This window comes from Gopherus flavomarginatus, chromosome 1 (assembly GCF_025201925.1).
Source record: "Gopherus flavomarginatus isolate rGopFla2 chromosome 1, rGopFla2.mat.asm, whole genome shotgun sequence".
Taxonomy (NCBI): Eukaryota; Metazoa; Chordata; order Testudines; family Testudinidae; genus Gopherus; species Gopherus flavomarginatus.
In genome coordinates, this window is record NC_066617.1 from 182,318,532 (window position 1) to 182,338,431 (window position 19,900).

At 41.4% G+C, this 19,900-nt stretch overlaps 1 protein-coding gene across 4 annotated transcripts in view; it reads right to left on the bottom strand.

The window, feature by feature from the left end:
- Positions 1 to 19,900, bottom strand: part of CADM2 (cell adhesion molecule 2) — a 1,084,078-nt gene that overhangs the window by 300,342 nt on the left and 763,836 nt on the right. Inside the window, exon 1 of one of the 4 annotated variants that reach the window (XM_050959388.1) lies at positions 10,809 to 10,900. The exons of the other annotated variants lie outside the window; for them this stretch is intronic. The gene's annotated coding sequence lies outside the window, so the exon portion shown is untranslated. Of the gene's footprint in view, positions 1 to 10,808; positions 10,901 to 19,900 lie in introns of those variants that run through there. 4 annotated transcript variants of the gene reach the window in all.

Genomic DNA, 19,900 nt, shown 5'->3' on the forward strand with positions numbered 1-19,900 from the left:
GTGAGGCCTAATCAGTGCAGAATAGAGCTGAATAATTACTTCTCATGTCTTGCTACAATACTCCTGCTAATATATCCCAGAATGATGTTTGCTTTTTTTTTTTTTTGCAACAGCATTACACTGTTGAATCATATTTAGCTTGTGATCCTCTATGACCCCCAGATCCCTTTCCACAGTACTCTTACGTAGGCATTTCCCATTTCATATGTATGCAACCGATTGTTCCTTTTTTTTTTCTATTCAATATATTTTTTTAAATGTTGGTATTGATTATATGCAGTGTTCCAAGTTATCACATTACATACAGACAAACAGAATTGATATCAAGTTGAGCATAAAGCCTAACTCCACTTGGCCAATACCTTTCTTATGCCCTCTATGGGCTGTCTAAGCCCCAGATCACAGTATGAGAGAGAATGAGCCGGAGATGGGCATAGTCTTGACTCTACCTCTCAAATGCATTATACAGAACAGCATTGCTTGTGCATACAGGCAAGTAATCTGAGCCAAGTAAAAAGGCTGGCACAGTTAACTTCCCCCACAGAGCAAGGGTGGAATCATAGTGACTTGCTGAGTCACAATTCAATCCCTGGTCTGCTCTTAGGGCTGTGAAAGGACACACAGCCCTCTGAGCCCATGATCTGCTACTAAAGTACACTATAATTCAAAAATAATCACCCTTCCTGACTTATTTCTCTGTTACTTTTCACTAGCTAGCTGAAAAAAAAAACCACTTGTAACATATCAACTTACAAAAATGATATAACACATTTTTTCTCTTCAACTTTAGTGCCTATGTACATATGTACAACTGTGCACATATGCTCTCTTGCATACACTGATAAAAATGCAAACAAAGAAACAAACCCCAAGGCATCTGAACTGGTTATTGGACAGACTCCCGTGAACAGTATCAGATTCTCACTTGACCTTTTCTTTTAGGCTAGCCTGTCATGTTACACCAACATATTATAGAATAAATAATTCATTTTACAAAGATGTTCACAGGTCACAGGCTGAAGTCCACAGACCAAACAGACAATAGTAGAATCCTATTTCTTCAAGTTCCCATTTTTCTTTTCTCTTACTAGTCATCTCTCTCACTAGTCATCTCTCTCATACACACACTTCTACTTTAATCAACCAAAAAAAAAAATCTCACTTACATTCTTTTCCACCTAGAAGTACAGACATTTAGTGGAAACATTATACAAGATATAATGGTAGATGCAGCCAGGTTGCCTGCAAAACCATACAACACTTCATTTGTAGTTTCCTAGCTTCGTTAGTCCCCTGACACCCATTCTTTTGTACTAAAGGAACAAAAATGAGAATCAAACGCACAGAATGTCTCAGATAGTAAAGTGATTATTTTAAATGTAGACTCAGCAGACAAGTGATGTAGGGAAAGTTCAGTTCTCTTCAGAATAGCAGAGAGATAACGTGAGAGGACTACAAAAAATACAGAATTATTTTGCATGTATGTCTTAGAAAATAAAGGGGATATAGATTTTTTCCCCTAGGGACAGAACATGAGAAATCAGAAGATAAGCAGCAAAGTAGAGGAATTATAGAGCGTTAAAGGCAATTGGGAAAGAGGCCAGACACGAAGTCAGATAAGACTCTTCTAAGAAAACTAGGGATAACCTGGTGAAGATTCCATTTAGTACAAGAGAGATCCACAAGGACAAGAAAGTGACCAAAATAATAGTACAAGTTACATGAGAAGTGCTTGACTCAAATGCAGATTTCTTAAGAAAAAGCTCACAGTATATATCTTAGAACTAGTATATAAAGCCATTTACTGCATGATATGGCAATTGCAGTGGTGCCTAATAAAATATAGCTTCATAAAGGATTTTTAAAATCCATCTGTTGCAATACATAGAAGATAAATCAATAGAATCACTGAGCAGATGTTTTGACAGTGTTTGGGAGTGCTAGAGAAGGAGTACAAAAGACTTTGCAAGAATCTGGTATGGGGAACTGGCCAAGCCCAAGCATTTACTGACATATACCCAAATGTATGCATACAGGCTAATAAAACATGTATTACTTCCTAATAAACATGCTGTAGCATCCTTCACTATCAGATGCTGGGTGACAGATGGATACATTTATTAGATGTGCAGGAAGCACCTCAGAGGAAGCTTAAAACAGCCACAGCTTTTATAGACTTGTCATCAGCCTATGACACTGTCTGGCACAAGAGCCTACTGCTGAAGCTATCCAACCCCTTCAATGCAACCAGGCATTTCAACTCATTAGGTCAATGCTTTCAGACAGAATGTTCCATGTCTAACTCTGAATTCAGTTTAGCAAAAAGCTGAATCTGCACAATGGCCTCCTACAGGCATCAGTACTAGCACCATCCCTTCTTAGCTTATATGTAAGTGATGTGACCAAAACAATCTAGCACTAGTGACACAGGCAGTGACACTCAAAGAAGCAGAAGAGGATGGAAAACTACTGTCATTACTGGCTGTTCAAACTCAAGCCATCAAAAACAGCGTCCTTGGTTTTCCATTTCCACAATTCTGAAGATAAAAGGATGATGAGCATAAACTTTTGTGGCAAGGCAATCTTCCACAATCCTAAATCCCGCTACCTAGGAGTCCCCCTTGATTGCAGCTTTACTCATTAACATCTGAAGCAGGTGAGCCATAAAACAAAGAGTCACATCAGTATAATCCAAAAGCTAGCAAGTTCCAGCTTGGGTCATGATGCTCACATACTGCAAACAGCAGCTCTGGCTTTACTTTATTCCACAGCGGAGTACTGTGAACCTGTTTAGGGAAGAAGCACACACACAGACCTCATTGAGATCCAGCTAAATGCAGCTATGAAACTTGTAATCAACACCCTTATGCCTCTCAAACACCCTTCCTCCTAGCCATCTCTTGATATGGTATGTTGCACGAGTACAAGCTCCTGTTCCATGACAGCCTTATTCACCCACCTCACACTTGCCTTAAAGTCCCACTAAAGACAGTGGACAAACATCAATCATATTAAGATATTACATGGAATGCACCTGGTGCACAAGTGGAGAATCAAGGTTTCACTGTAGTGCAAATGCAGTGACCTGTGAACCATTGAACATCTTGTGAACAAGTGCCCCATCTTTTCATTTCCAGGAGGTATAGCAAAGGCACACTCAGCATCTCCTGAAGCCTTCAAATGGATTTCAAACCTAACTATTAACTTGTAAATGTTGCTATTTCCATCTGAAAGAATGTGGCCTTAGAATTAGCTATGTAGTATGCATTTGAATCAGCATTTGTTCCAACTTCTTGAAATATTAATTCACCCCCAAATAGTATGGTTGGCCATTTTTTCAAAAATTCCTTTAAAAAATTACATTTCACCTCCCTTATAGAATTTTCTGCTACAGCTTGGCATAGGGCTGAAAGAAAATGAAGTGTTAATATTAAAAAATATTTCACCTGTCATACAGAGTAAAAATTCCAGACTTGGCAATAAAAAAAGATGTATTTAATTCAATCGTTACCTGTAACAACTCATCATTATCCTTCAGCAAGCTTAAAAAGAGTTAAATGAATAGTACCTGGCTTAGCTATACAATTCCATCACTACATTTATTTCAGATATTTAAATCAGTAGAACTTGTGTGTAGACAAGGTCACAGAAATTTCTGACTTATACAAAAAGGGTCCAAGTGTACGAGGTGACACATACCCTAAGCCAGGGGTCAGCAACCTTTCAGAAGTGGTGTGTCGAGTCTTCATTTATTCACTCGAATTTAAGGTTTCACGTGCCAGTAATACATGTTAATGTTTTTAGAAGGTCTCTTTCTATAAGTCTATAATATATAACTAAACTATTGTTGTATGTAAAGTAAATAAGGTTTGTAAAATGTTTAAGAAGCTTCATTTAAAATTAAATTAAAATGCAAAGCCCCCCGGACCAGTGGCCAGGACCCAGCCAGTGTGAGTGCCACTGAAAATCAGCTCACATGCTGCCTTTGGCACATGTGCCATCAGTTGCCTACCACTGGCCTAAGTTTTGAGAGGGGAGTGCAAAGAAATTCAGGCCTGGCCCTGAATCAGGGAAGCCCTTTTTTTTTTTTTTTTTTTTTTTTTTTTTTTTTAAAAAGAAAAGCATCATAGTATCTTAAGTCCTGCACGCACTTAAACTTAGAAAGTGCTTAATTTTAAGCACACAAGTTGTCACACTGACTTCAGCAGGACTATTTATGTGATTAATTTTATGCACATATGTAAATGTTTGCAGGACCAGGACATAGCAGTAGGACTCAAATGGACCCAATGTTTCACTTGTGTGTTTAATGAAACTGTAGAACCCTCTGTTGCCTAAAACTTGTACATACATATGGTGAACAGGACGATTCTAATATATTTGAAGGAACTAAATGTTCCCTCTGTAGGCAAAGACATCTAAAATGAGACTTGGCAGAATATAGTTATAAATTTCACAAATAGAAATTATCAGACTGAAAACTTATTTCCACTCTTTTCATGGGGATATAGTTTATGCTGTTGTATTATTAGGGCATATATCTATACCATAAATAACACTTTTCTATTATATAGGACTTTACATCAGATAGTCTCAAGTATTTTACAAACTTTAATTATTTAAATTTTCCTCATCCCTCTGAGGTAGGGAAATATTATTATTCCAATTTTACAGACTGGGAAACTAAGTCAGAGAAGTTAAAACTGACTTTACCAAACACACATAGGCAGGCTTTGGCACAACTGGGAACAGAATCCAGCCCTCCTGAGTTTCATTCCTATGTTTTACCCACAAATTCATCCTTGCCTTCATTAATAAATGGATTCAATTGTTTTTAACACAGTTACTTGTATCCTCGTATTACAGTAGCTTATACAATGAATTTATTCAAAAGGTTGAAGGGTTTATGGATCTAAAAGACTGACAACATTACAATTTTCTTTGGAATCACCAAAGTAAGCACTGGGATGCAAAGCAAAGGTGCTAGGATTTACAAAAGAAATTGGAAATGTTAAAGCAGATTTTTTGCCATGTAGGCAAGGGGCTAGGATTGTCTACAGTGTTATACTCTAAATAGACAATCATAAATTTCTGACCTTTCTGAAAAATATAGCATGCTCCAGTTAAGATTTATAAGTTTAACGCAGAAATCTCTGATCTGCCAACTAATTTTCAGGAACTCCCACTGGGAGGAACTTCACAGAGGCACTTATGGAAGAGCACTTTGCTATTAGAAAGTGAAGAGATATTAGTAAAGTACACAGGAAGCATAATCAGTTAAAAAATTGGGGAAAAAATAGGTCAAAACAAGGCAGGTAGAAGAGTACTGCAACAGAAGCAAGAGGATGGGAGAGAATCAATCCTGTAGGATATTGCCCAGTATATTACTCAGGTAAGGAGATGAAGCACACCAAAGAAAATAAATAGCAACAGCATCTCAAAGTCAGAGACAGGGCAAACAGGCTGTTTTGGCTGGGGCAGGGGGAAGGAGGAGGTAGGAAGCAGCCTATAGCATCATACTGCAATGGCTGAGATCAGAGACATATAAGGGTAAGCCTTCTCTATACAAATGATAAGGCAGGGTTGGCAGAGCACTCCCTGTGTGCAGTACCTGACTTTGGAACTCGCTTCACACTTGATCTACCAGACAGGGCCAGCTCTAGGCACTGCCCTTATCAAGGGGCGGCATTCCAGCCCTTTGCGGGCAGCACTTTTCAAGGGGCAGCACTCCGGCTTTTTTTTTTCTTTTTTCATTTTGTTTGGGGCAGCAAAACACCTGGAGCGGCCCTGCTACCACAGCCCAGATTTTGTAACTTTTCAGACATGGCGTAAGGCCCATCTTTTCTGTGGGCTTTTGAGGAGAGAGTGTGCTGAAGACTGGAGGAATATTATGCTTGCTAGGGAGAGATTTTTATTTTGTTACTGTTGCTGGGGCATATTCATTGTTGAAGTGTGATGGGCAGTCTATTCCAATATTTATTATGAAAATTAAATGATATAAGCATATTAGAGCATGGATAAAAGCCTGTTCATCTTTAATAAATATCATTATCTGAAGATAATGTAGTGATGTTAACTCATTAGTTAATGCAGAGAGGTACCTAGTGGGGTCCCCCCAAGGCTCTGTGTTGGGACCTGCACTGTTCAACATATTCATTAATGATCTGGAAAAAGGGAGAACAGTGAATTGGTAACATATGCAGACAATACAAAATTATTCAAAAAAGAAGTCAGCTTTGCACTTAACTAACAGTTACAGAGCAGGAAGTAATGCATATTGAAAAAAAATAATTCCACCTATATATACAAAACAACAGGGTCTAAATTAGACATTTCTGCTCAAGAAACATCTTGGAGGCATCAGGGATAGTTCCCTGAAAACATCTGCTCAAACTGCAGCAGAAGTCAAAAGTTTTAGGAAAGGGATAGATAGACCATAATGTCACTATATAAATCCATACCTTGAATATGGTGTGCAGTTTTGGTTATCCCCCATCTCAAAAAATATATATTAGAATTGGAAGAGGTGCAGAGAAGGGCAACAAAAATGATTAGGGGAATGGACCAGCTTCTCTGAGGAGACATTAAAAAGACTGGGACTCTTCAGTTTAGAAAAAAGAATTACGGATATGATATGATAAAAATCTATAAAATCTATAAAAAATCATGAATGATGTGGAGAAAGTGAATAACAAGGTGTTTACCTCTTCACTTAACACAAGAATGAAGGGTCACATGATGAAATTTATAGGCAGTAGGTTTAAAAACTAACAGAGTAAACCTGTGGAACTCATTGCCATGGGATGTTGTGAAGAACAAAATCATAACTGGATTCAAAAAATAATTAGATAAATTCATGGCAGATAGGTCCATAAATGGCTATTAGCCAACATGGTCAGGGAAGCAACTCCATGCTCCCGGTATCCCTGAACCTCCAACTGCCAGAAGCTGAGACTGGATTACAGGTAATAGATCACTTGAAACTGCCCTTTTCTGTTCATTCCCTCTGACACATATGACATTGGGTATTGTCAGAGACAGGATATGGAGCTAGATGGACTATTGGTCTGACACAGTATGGCTGTTTTTACATAAGTTCTATGCATCTGTGAATGCCAAAAAACCCCCAGCACAAAACCCAATATGAAGAAATGCAGGGCTCGAAATTCTACCATCTCTTTTAGAGCAGCTTTTAGGGGAACTATGACCTGATGTACTTATATTTACACAGAACATTTGACAAATTTAAATAATTAATTCTTAAGTCAAGAAAACAGACGAAACGAGACTCCATAGGCTGAAAACTGCCATTAGGAAGGAACAAAGAGATCAGCGGTAGATGGAACCTTTTCAAGATAGAAAGAGGTCAGTGGGGTACTCTGGGAACAAAGAGGAGACTTTAGTGGCTTTATTATTTATATAAAACACATAGAAGGTGGTACTGAAAACAAAGTTTCTAGCTTTGCTGCAACTGGTACACAGAAAAAAAAAAAAAAGAGGTTACTAAAGCAAAATACAGTAAATCATTTAAGTAGCCCTCCTAAGAGGAAATCTGTAGCCCTGAGTGTGGATAAATGTACAAATCATAATTATTAGAGGAAACACATGGAGATATAATATCTGTCAAATCAAAAGGCATTATAACATTCTCAGCAGCAGTAAAGGAAATATAATGCAAGACCTATGGGAGGTCAATTGGACATATTGTAGAATGGTGGATATTTTGTAGGGCAGTAATATAAAATCCTGGAGCTAAATTCTATCTTCAGTTACATTCACACTAAGTCAATAGGGTTACACAAGCCAGAATTTGATAAAGTGACTAGAAATTTCTAATGGCAGCATACAAAACTCACCACAAAAAAAAAATTAATAATTTCATGAGTTCAGGTTCTGAACTAGACTCATATGAAGAGACTCCTGAAAAAAGATCTTTTGAGATTTCTTGTTTTCCTTAGGTACAGCTATTAGAGAATGACATACCCTGGCATAATTCCATCACCAAAGATCAGGAACACAATTTACTCCTTTGTTTTTGCATACAGATAACATCTTATAGTTACTTTAAAAACAGACTGCTAAATAGGGTTGCCAGGTGTCTGGTTTCTGACCGCTGACTGGGCCAATAAAACTTCGGTCAGCAGTGCAGCAGGGCTAAGGTAGGCTCCCTGCCTGCACTGGCTCTGTGCGGCTCCAGGAAGCAGCAACATGTCCCACCCCACAGGGGTGGCCAGGGAGCTCTACATGCTACCCCCACCTCAAGTGGCCAACTGCGGCCTATCGGAGCTGCAGGGGCAGCGCCTACAGACGTGGCAGCACACAGAGCTGCCTGGCCATGCCTCTATGTAGGAGATGGAGGAGGACATGTCACTGCTCTGGGAGCTGCTTGAGGTGCCACCCAGAGCCTGCACCCCTAACCCCATCCCGTGCCCCAACCCCCTCTCCAATCCCCTCCCCAGCCCTGATCGCCCTCTACCCTCCAAACTCCTTGTTCCCAGCTTAGAGTACCCCCCTGCACCCCAAACCTCTCATCCCCAGTCCCACCTCAGAGTCTGCACCCCTACCCAGAACTCTCACATCTCCCCATACCCTAACTCCCTGCCCCAGCCCAGAGTCCCCTCCTGCACTTCAAACCCCTCAACCTCAGCCCAGAAACCCCTCCCACATCCCAAATCCCTCATCCATGGCCCCACCCAGAGCCCTCACCCCTGTCATGCCACAACTCCCTGTCCCAGCCTTGATCTCCCTCCTGCATTCTGAACCCCTCATCCCAATCCCAGATTCCTCCTGCACCCCAAATCCCTCATCCCCCAGGACCCACACCCCAGACAGAGCCCTCAATCCTCCTGCAACCCAACCTCCTGCCCCAGAGAGAAACTCCCTCCCACACCCTGCACCCCTCATTTCTGGCCCCACCATGGAACCTGCACCCCCAGCCCAGAGCCCATACCCTAATCCCCTTCCTCAGCCTAGAGCCCCCTCCTGTACTCCAAATCCCACAGCTCCACCCCAGAGCCCACCCCCCCCACCAGAGCCCTCATTCCCTCCTGCATCCCTACCACCTGAGCCAGACTGGTGAAAATGAGCAAGTGAGTGAGGGTGGGGAGAGTGAGCAACAGAGGGAGGGGGGATGGAGTGAGCATGGGGGCGGGATGTCAGAATAGGAGTGGGGTAGGGGTGTTTGGTTTTGTGTGAGTACAAAGTTGGCAACCCTACTACTAAAGCCCTTTCTTAAATGTGTAGCTACAGTAAAGACAACAGGGAACTTCTGGTTCTTCTACTTTAAAGGGAGAGGTAATGTAAATACATCTGGACTGTGCTAATTAGTTCTTTTTGAGATGAAATTCATGTCACTAGCATAAAATCCAAATAATTGAGTGATACAGAGTCAACCATATGGGGACACAAGTAAGGTTAAATCCAACATCATCAACTCAGAGTTAGGAGCATGGGGCAGCAGCACATCCTATAGAATCTGCTACTCCAGCCTCTTTGTGACACTCAAACAGCACGTTGTGGCCACCCTGTCCATGTAAACAATCTCATGACCCTTCTCCTTGACCCTCTCTACATAGGCCATTTTCGGGGGGGCACATGTGCAGATCACAGGGATTGTCTACATGGAGACTTAGTACCCACCCAATCAGGATGAAAACGTACAGCGAACTAGCCTGCCCTGCACTAAGTGACTGCATGAACCTTGCTACACATCACAAAGTTCTGTAATGTACTTTGATGTACTACTGTTTAAAAGAGCAGTATGTCAAAGCACACTATGGAATTTTTACTGCACGGCTACAGGATCCACATAATCAGTTAGTGCACAGCAAGCTAGTGTGCTGGACATTTGCACCCTGGCTTGCTGCACACTAGGTCTTTGCATAGAGAAGCCTCTAGTGTGGCATGTAGAGGGAGCAGAAACCCCTCATGCAGCCAACTCTGCTCTCAATCCCTGGCATGCAAACCCAAAGTGTGACTGAAATGTCTGAAGGACCTTGCGGTAGTTCTCAGCTCCTGGGTGAATTTCATTCATAGTGAACATTATCATTCTCTTTCCATCAAAAAATATAGACATTAAGACTCCGATCCTACATGGAGACCAATATACTGATTCTAGAAGACTCTTGAGCCAGTAAGAAGCCCCAGTGAAATCCCTATGGTTCTCAGTACAGGGTTGGGCCCTGATTCCTCATTAGTTCTTACTTCCTTTCCTCTCCTCTCTCTATCACCCCTTCCACCAATCCCTTGGTGTATAAATACTAACTCACACACACTGAAAAGAAATGTACTTTTTAACAGCACCAGTAACAGACATGCAAAAATAACCAAAATAATCACATGATATTTTGCAGTAACCCATTTATCTACCCTCATTACTTCCATTGCCTTCATCCATTATGCTGTGTCTAAACACTGACTGCAAACTCTTCAATAGGATTTTATTTGGCCGAAATCTGACGTCTGACTGGTATGTCCATGTGCAGTATTGCCAACCTCAATAGACTAAAATCAGGAATCAGCCCCTCCCCAAAATCATAATATTCCCCTCAAAAAAGATAAATCCTATTATATTGTGTTTTCTGTCTTTTGATTTTTGAACTTTCCCCACCCATCACCAGTGTGTTTGTGTGAGAATTAGTGTTGCCCATTCTCCTAATGGGTATGGTGATTTTATCTTTATTTTATAGCTATCGTCCCCACATCTGTCCATCTTCTGCCCAGCAATTAATCCTGTTCTCCACTCACTATCAGTTCTGTCCCCATACAGACCCCATCAACTCAGTTCAGCCTCCCTCCCTCCACCTCACCTCTGCTCCCCCTGGGTTCTTCACACCACTCTCCCAGGCCTGGAGGAGATGCAGTAGGGTCCCCTCTCTCCTTTCCCAGGCTGTGGGGATGCAACCTCAACCTCTTCTCAGGCCAAGTACTGATGGGAAGGAGGAGCAGGGACATCATATTATCATTGCTGTTCACAGGAAGGGAGGAAGCAGAGGTGCCCTGAGCTGATAGTCTCTTTGCTCCCCACCACACCTCTTAGAATCATATAAGATTGGGGTTGGAAGATACCTCAGAGGTCATCTATTCCAACCCTCTGCTCAAAGCAGGACCAACCCCAACTAAATCATCCCAGCCAGGGCTCTGTTAAGCGAGGCCTTAAAAACCTCTAAGGATGGAGATTCCACCACCTCCTTAGATAACCCATTTCAGTGCTTCACCACACTCCTAGTGAAATAGTTTTTTCTAATATCCGAACTAGACCTCCCTCACTGCAACTTGAGACTATTGCTCCTTTTTCTGTCATCTGCCACCACTGAGAACAACCTAGTTCATCCTCTTGGGACCCCTCCTTCAAGTAGTTGAAGGCTATCAAATCCCCCTCACTCTTCTCTTCAGCAGACTAAATAAGCCCAGTTTCCTCAGCCTCTCCTCATAAGGCATATGCCCCAACCCCCTAATCATTTTCATTGCCCTCCTCTGGATTCTCTCCAATTTGTCCACATCCTTACTGTAGTAGGGGGCCCAAAACTGGATGCAATACTCCAGGTGTGGTCTCACCAGTGCAGAATAGAGGGCAATAATCACATCCCTCCATCTGCCGGCAATGGTCCTACTAATGCAGCCCAATATGCTGTTAGCCTTTTTGGCAACAAGGGCACACTGTTGACTCATATCCAGCTTCTTGTCCACTGTAATCCCCAGGTCCTTTTCTGCAGAACTGCCACATAGACAGTAGGTCCCCAGTCTGTAGCAGTGCATGGGATTCTTCCATCCTAACTGCAGGACTCTGCACTTGTCCTTGTTGAATCTCATCAGATGTCTTTTGGCCCAATCCTCCAATTTGTCTAGGTCACTCTGGACCCTATCCCTACCCTCCAGCGTATTTACCTCTATCCTACTTTATTGTCATCTGCAAACTTGCTGAGGGTGCAATTCATCCCATCATCCAGATCATTAATGAAGATATGGAACAAAACTGGCCCCAGGACTGACCCCTGGGGCACTCCACTTGATACTGGCTGCCAACTAGACATTGAGCTGTTGATCACTACCCGTGGAGCCTGATGATTTAGCCAGATTTTTATCCAGCTTATAGTCCATTCATCCAAACCACACTTCTTAACTTGCTGGTAAGAATACTGTGGGACACCCATAGAATACTCTGTCTGCCTGCAGTTCTGCCCCTGTTCAGCCCCTTCCACCTGTGGCCCTGCCCAGTTCCACCCACTGTCTGCCCCATTCCATACTCAACTGTGGCCCCACAACCCGTTTTCTTTCTCAACCCTCTTTCCTGTGGTCCCAAGACCAGAGAAGCTCTGCCCCACCCAGAGCTGCAGCGGGGAGCGAGAGCTCCTCCAGTCCTGAAGCTGCAGCAGGAACCTAGAGCACCTCCAGTTCCAGGGTCACAGCCAGGGTTTGGGTGCTGGGATTTCCCACAGTGTTCCTTCCAGGGAGTGGGGTGGGAGTGCATGGGCTTCCCCCACCCTGCTTGGTGCTCCTGCCTGGGAGTGGGGTCAGGGTGCGGGTGTGCCAATTGGCCAGGGCCCCAAGGCACAGGCCTTATCAGCCCAGTGGCTAATCTGCCACTGTCTACAGTCTCTACTCTCTTGCGGGTTGGACCACTTTTTCTCTGCAGACTTTAAAAACCTCTCTGGCAGGGTCTGCAGGGGAACCCAGGCCTGCCCATTCCTCTGGGTTCCAATACAATCTGAAGCAGCTGGAATCAGTTCCTTGCACACTCTTTCTGCTGCCCACCACACCTCTCTTGTAGTTTCCCAAACTCAAAATCTGTGTTCCTCTCTCCCAGAGAACCTGCTGGATTCCTGGGTGGCTTCTCACCAATCTTTTGTTGCAGGCTCAGTTGCTCAAGCAGCCACCCTGCTCTTCTGCAGCTGTTGTGAGGCCATCAATCAGCCCCAGCTGAGCAGGCAGCCAATTTTTTTTATTAACCTTTCAGTGACCAGGAAATTCTACACACCCCTGACAAGCCCCAAAGACTTCAATAGGGTTCTGTACAAGAGTACCCTGGGCCAAGTCACTTGCACAATTGAAGCCGTTGTTTGCAAAGTGCCATGCACTTTTAGGACACTCTTGGCCAGATTTTTGTAAGGGTTCAGCACCTATGCTCAGGGCCAGAGTATTAAGAGAGCTCCTACTTATATACCACATAAAGTGATCAGATTTTCAAAAGAGCTCAACTGAACTGTACCAAGCTGTTCTGAAAATCTGTGTAAGTGGCACAGTGAGAGTGTGCTGGCTGCTGAGCTGAGCACATCTAAAAATCTGACAAAATAAAATAATTGAATAATAATGAATTTGTATCAGAACTCAAATATTATCATTTAGGGGCTGGGAGAGGAGGGAAATACATGAAGCAGCTTTTGGTTGCCGATTTGGGGGAGGGGCGGAAGCCATTTACTAGATAAAAATAAAATTTAAAGAAAAAAGAAAACCATAGGCAAATAAGAGGAAGTGAGGGAAAAAAAGAATGACTTTACATAGTAAAAAATAAACAGTAATAATCCAAATATGGAAAAAATACTGCATTTACAATATAAGAGGTTTAATTCTTAAGACATTTTAAAATAAAGATAGAAAGATAAGAGGAACAGGAAAACAAAATATGAGTATCTCACAATTGCTTTTTAAAATTTATTATTATTTTATCGTGTCATTCATTCAGAGACAGAGTCACAAAATCCAATAACCAAAGAAGTGGTTTGTTACAGTGAGCACTCCTACTCCCTTTCTGACCTTCATGCTCTTCCATCTTCTCCTGTTCCCTCACCCCAACACTCTGACATTGCATCTTCCCTGGTGCTGCTGAAACCATCTCCTCTTCAGAAATTTTCTGATCCTTCTCCACTTAACCCCAACCTTTTGTGATCCTTGTGACTGACGGATTCCTTCATGGGAGGGATTTAAATTCTCTTGTAACAAACGATGCAACTTTATTGCACTTCAGAGCTATTAGATGCATTTTAATTGAACCCATTAAACTTAATAGAGGGGATTGTGTGCATGCATATTTAATCTGTGATGTGATTACCAACAGCATTATTCTATGATCTTCTTCCATTTTTCAAGGATTTAAAAATGTAAAAAATTGTTAGGATTTTTTATTGTTTCTTCTAAGGGGAGATGTGATAGTTGGCATGTTTGCAAGACGATCATTCCTCCTTCAAAACTGGGAATGTCACTGTTTTTAGTAGCGATGTCAATGTCCATTTGTTTCAAACAAATAAACAAATACACAAAAACAAACATGTTGGGTATGGAATTCACACAAATAAACAAATACAGTTTTGTCCTGTTTTTTTGATACACTCCTCTAGATTGGCTCCATCAACCAGCTACCAACTGAGCTGATGAAACGCATGACAGATTGTGAAGCTCCTGCACTCAGACAATTGTCTCACCACACCAGGCCTGTCCCAGGTTGGCAGTCTGCCCCCACCACACTCCTTTCAGTGACAATGTGTACTGCACTTTGCTATCCCTAGGTTCCAGTTTGTTAAGTCTGTTTTGTTCAAGCTTACTGTGATTTTACTGTGCATTTTATATTGCTATTGATATGACTGCTCTGGATGTTTTGGAAAACAAATACAAAATGAACCATACTAAAAACAGTACAGGATGCTGTAGAATTGTATAATTACTATTTCCAGTAAAGCCGAGAAACTGCTTCAAGTCAGACAAAATTTCTGCTTCATATTTTGGCAGTTTTCTTGCTATGTAACAGAGCTTGAGGCCTTGACGGATATAAGGATGCTGGTTGGAAGAACAAGCAGCATTTGGGCTACGAATACACAATATTATGTGGAAATCTCAATGTTGTCTCAATATTGGAAAGCTCTGAAAGAAACCAGGGCCAATAATTTCTCTAATATAACTGGAGAGGGTAAAGAGCAGCCAGAAACTTTCTTTAGAACTATTATCACTATTATTTGAATTTCAGTTTATTCCTCTGAGGCAGAGCTAGAATGTGAGGAAAACATGTCGATAGTTTTGTGAACTTTGTGAAAACTGCAGAGCTCATACCATTCCTGTATCTTCACATTTTCTTCTGACTCATATCATTTATTGATTCTGAACTACATTCCGTAGTGTAATTTTGAGATTCTAAACTAGCTGCAGTGCTTATTATTACTGGATGAATTATTGCATTTGTGACCCAGAATTGCTGTCTTGATTTGCTTTGGCCTGTTGCACTAATTTCTGGGTGATAAATGCTAATTTTAAATAATTAGATAGATGAAGTTATCATTAACACATTATTTTTAGATTTAGAAAGATTCTCACACCCAGGGAAGACTGCATCCTTAGGTAGGACGTTGTTTATGCTCCCAACTTCCTCTCCCACAACAGCAGGGGGACTGAAGAAGTATGGTATGGAAAACTAGAACTGAGGCTGTCTGCCATTTTATACGCTTCCCAACTGTTTCCTTTCAATGGGAGTAGGAAACCAATAGACAATTCCTTTAAAAAATTTCTATTTGCAACTAATCTCAATTGAGCAATCACTTAATACCTTTGGTGGGAACACAGAGAAAGGAGCAGCAGTACATATATCAGGTGCCTCTTCACTATTATTTTTCTCTTCTCAATACAGCCTAGCCATTTGACCAGGCAAAGCATATTTAGCTGTGCACTCCTTACAGAGATGGCTTTCAGAGTTCTTTCCTCTTTGAGCCCTCTTACCCAGTGATCCCTACTGGATGTGGTGGAGAGGATACAGAGACTATGAACTGGATTTTGAAAAGAGCACAGCTCCCATTTAGGCACCAAAACAAGTAAACAGATAAAGAACTAAATATGTTGGGTATGGAATTCTTTTGGATGTAAATGCTCTCTGAGGGCTGGTGTGTTAATGCCACAGCACCCCTTCTGGCCAGGCAGAAAATTGCACCAGAGTTCACTCAGTCTGGCAGGATGGTCAGTTGGTCCCTCCTGCCCAAGTCCCACTGCAGTGTGTGGACTTTCTCCTTATTCCTGGTCATCTGGTCCTGATGCCCAGGGGGTCTGAAAACTACCCTCAGTTCTTAAGTCTCTCAGGGGGGGTGGTAGGGATCCAAGCTCACCCACTCCACTGGGTTCCAGCTCAGGGCCCTTAAGTCAGCTCGGCACAATCAGGACTCAGCAACTCCGGTCATGCCCTGAGCTCCTTCCTACCTCTCGTGCTTTCTGTAGGTTTTCCAGCCTGTTGCTCTGGTCCTCCATTCTCAGGGTGCTGTCTTGGAGCCGCTTCTCAGCAGATGACTGGCAGGAGTTCCCTTCTCCAGCCTGCTTGATCCTCTAGCAGCAGCCTTGCCCATCTGCTTCCACATATACCCCATGATAGTCTCCCTCAGAACACTTTCAATAACCACCTACACTTATTAAGAACACTTCCACTGTCTTCAAGAGAACTCTTAAATGTCTACCCTATCTTAAATCAATTTATCCCAGCAAAAGGACAAGAGACGTCTGTAGAAAAGGGAATGCTGTTTTATCTCTGTGGTGCTATAGTACCAGAATATTTCCTACCAGGTTTAGAGCAGACCATGCTACTAAGACTGCCTTAACAAGTTTTTGTAATGACCCTCTATTAAAGATGGAATTTGGCAGGTTTTCATTTCTATTTGTCTCAATGGTGAAAGCCTGCAACCATAAATAACGGTTCTTTGATATTGCTCCTTTGAATTATAGAGTTTCCCCGACTTCATATTGGATCTACATTTTCCAATATGTATACACTTCAGCTGGCTTGGATTTTTTACCATTACGATGCAGTATATCATTTTTATGCAGATGATTCCCAGATTTATTTATCCCACATAACAAAACATTCTTTAACTACGAAAGTACTGTCTGAGTGATGTTAATAACTGAACAGCTCCAAACTTTTGGAAGATAATGCAAATAAGACAAATACTGCTAGTTGGGTCTCTTTTTGTGTTCAGTTCATTTACTTCATTTTCTGACAACAGGAAAAGCTTCTGTGGTTTCAGACAGAATTTGGAATTTAGGGCTACATTAAGAACATAAGAGTGGCCCTGCTGAGTCAGACCAATGCTCCATCTAGCTCAGGATCCTGTCTTCCAACAGTGGCCAATGCCAGATGCTTCAAAGGGAATGCACAGAACGGAGCAATTATAGAATGATCCATCCCCTGTCACCCAGTCCCAGGTTCTTGTAGTTAGAGGTTTAGGGATACCTAGAGCATGGGGGTGCATCCCTGACCACCCTACCTATTTATGGACCTATCCTACATGTTTGGGCCCCTTTTTTTATGGAAGTATAATAGCTCCATAGAAAAATCTTCCCCTCAGAATTTTTGTTATGTGGCCAACTATCTATTGTTTTTTCCACACACTAATTTTTAAAATGGTAATTCAGGCCCTTTGACATCTAAATTCAATAACAAATGTGTTCGCAGGACCGATAGATAACACATTGCACAGGACGTTGCAGGCAATCCAAGCAAATATCCCCTTACATTAGAAATTGCTAGTAGTAAAGTTTATAATGCTTACTAGATCACACTTCTTATATATTGTGCAAAAATGTGTGTAGTATTGGCCCTTACTATGTAAATAAGCACCATTAGCAATTTCCTAAGTACCTTCTAAGGTAATTCCAAAATATACCGTGGTGCTGATCTTTTAGTGATTTCAGCATACTATGTTGTGTGTATTCCCAGAAAACAATGGGAATTTCCCCCAAAACAAGTGTTATAAATCTATGTAGAGTTAAAGTTAAAAAAGTAGTATTATTAAAGTATAAACATGCATAGTTAAGGACTCAAATAACTTTAACTCTTCTTTGTAGTAATGCCATCATATGATTGAAGTGTACATAGTCCCAGATTGGATTTAGCTGATTTTTGAAGACACATTAGATGTTTTTTTTCCTTTTTCCTCCTTCCTTTCTGTTCTCCTCATGCCCCTGCTCACATACTCCACATTCCTCATACCTACACTCCTAATTTCCCTTTCCATTTGCACTGTCTATATTCACTTGTGCCTCACCCAAAATTTTTCCCCTTTCCTGTCCTCCACATTCCCCTCCCCAAGATTTCCTCTTCTTCCTGAACCTTCTAACATTCCCTTGCAAATACAGACACATACCACACCCTAGTTTCCCCATCCCTCCCACCTAGCTTCTTGAATAAATCTGGTGCAAGCAGGAGTTTTTGAAAATAAATATTTTAGGCTGAATGGTTATTTTTCCTTTATTTTTTAAAATGGAACCTTCTTCTGTCAGCACAGATGGCACATGCAATCTTCCCCTTCATAGAAAGTCATGAAGAATTGCTCTTTTTCAAAATGGCCACCCTCTCCCATTGCTCCCAATGCCAGTGGAGAGAACAGTTACTCCTGTGCCAACAGGCTGGGAGGAGTAGATGACTGAGACAACAGCCATCTTTGCTAAGAGTACCCTGTGGCCTCAGTTATACTGAGATCATTATCTGCAGAAGAACATAATTCTCCAGCTTCTGCTGATGAAGAATCTGTCAGTTCTGAAGAATGACATCAAAATTTCAGGGAGTTTTAATTATATGGGAATTTCTGTGAGAAAAATTTGATTTTGCCTTTTTTTCCCACCAATATTACATTAGGAAAATCAAAAGTAAATATTTTATTTTGGGTCAGTCTGACATAAAACTGTCTCCATAAGGTAACACAGTGCCACAGGGTAGTTGTACTTCAAGAGCTTCATGCACCCCCATTCTCTTCTATGGCTCCTAAGCCAGACCTCACCTTCCATCTTTCCTCTAAAGATGGTCCATTATGGGTGTCGCCTCACTGGAGTGCATCATAGGAGACCTAATCCAGCTACAGACCCCAGCCCATAGGAAGTACTGAGGGCATGCGGAACCCAGTTTACAACTCCCATGAGGCAACAATGCATTTTAGGCAGATGCAGTTTAATGATGAACTGACTCAAAACAAACATTTTAAAATTTCTAAATTGTTTTTTGAAACTTTTCATTCAGTGAGACATTTTGATATTTCATTCAGATTTACGATGAAAACGCGGAAAAGAATCAGAATTTTCCATAGGACGGAAATTACAGTTTTCACTCAGCTCTATTACGAACATATTTTTTTAAAAATCACCCAACCATCTTGACACCGCACATGTGCCATATAAATATACGTAATAAGTCATTACACATCTTTTCCTTATTCTCTGGCTACCTTGAGAAAAGAGAAGCGAAGGTTGGACACTGGTTTCCCAGGTCTCCATGCAGAGTACATGGTGTCCATCATGAGTGGCCACCATAGAATATGGCAGGCAGGTATTGTATACTGGGGAATGATAAAGAGAAGGGCTGCCTCTGATAGCTAGCATTACATTTTGTTTATATAAATTAAACAAATAAAATAACAATGATTACATTTTTCAATCCAGTCATCAATGGAACTATACAGCCATTTGGTAATTTTATTTGGAGAACAAGAACAAATGAATGTGCACCATAACTCAGTAATCTGATTGGCTGAATGCATCTGTGTTTTATAAAGCAGCCAAACGCACAAAACATGCTATATGACATGGAATTCTCTTCAGCGCAAGATTAACATATGTGGCTTGTCTGTGTCCCAATCGAAAAAGGGAATATAGTTTAGTTAAATTTGATTATTTATTAAAAAGATGACTGATAGAGTAAAATATAAATCTTCCTAGTGACACTGTGATATCAAGGTGAAGACTGACAGGTGTGACTGACAGGGAATGCCCTGAAACTGAAATTTGACCCTTGGCTTAAAGTTAATGGGTATCATTGCATTGGTATTCAGGGTACTATATAGTATGTTTACTACATACTCTACAGCACCCCTGGTGACTTAATCTTAGAATAAACAAACCAATTTCATTGGCATAATGGGGAAAAACATGACTCAGGTGAATAAAT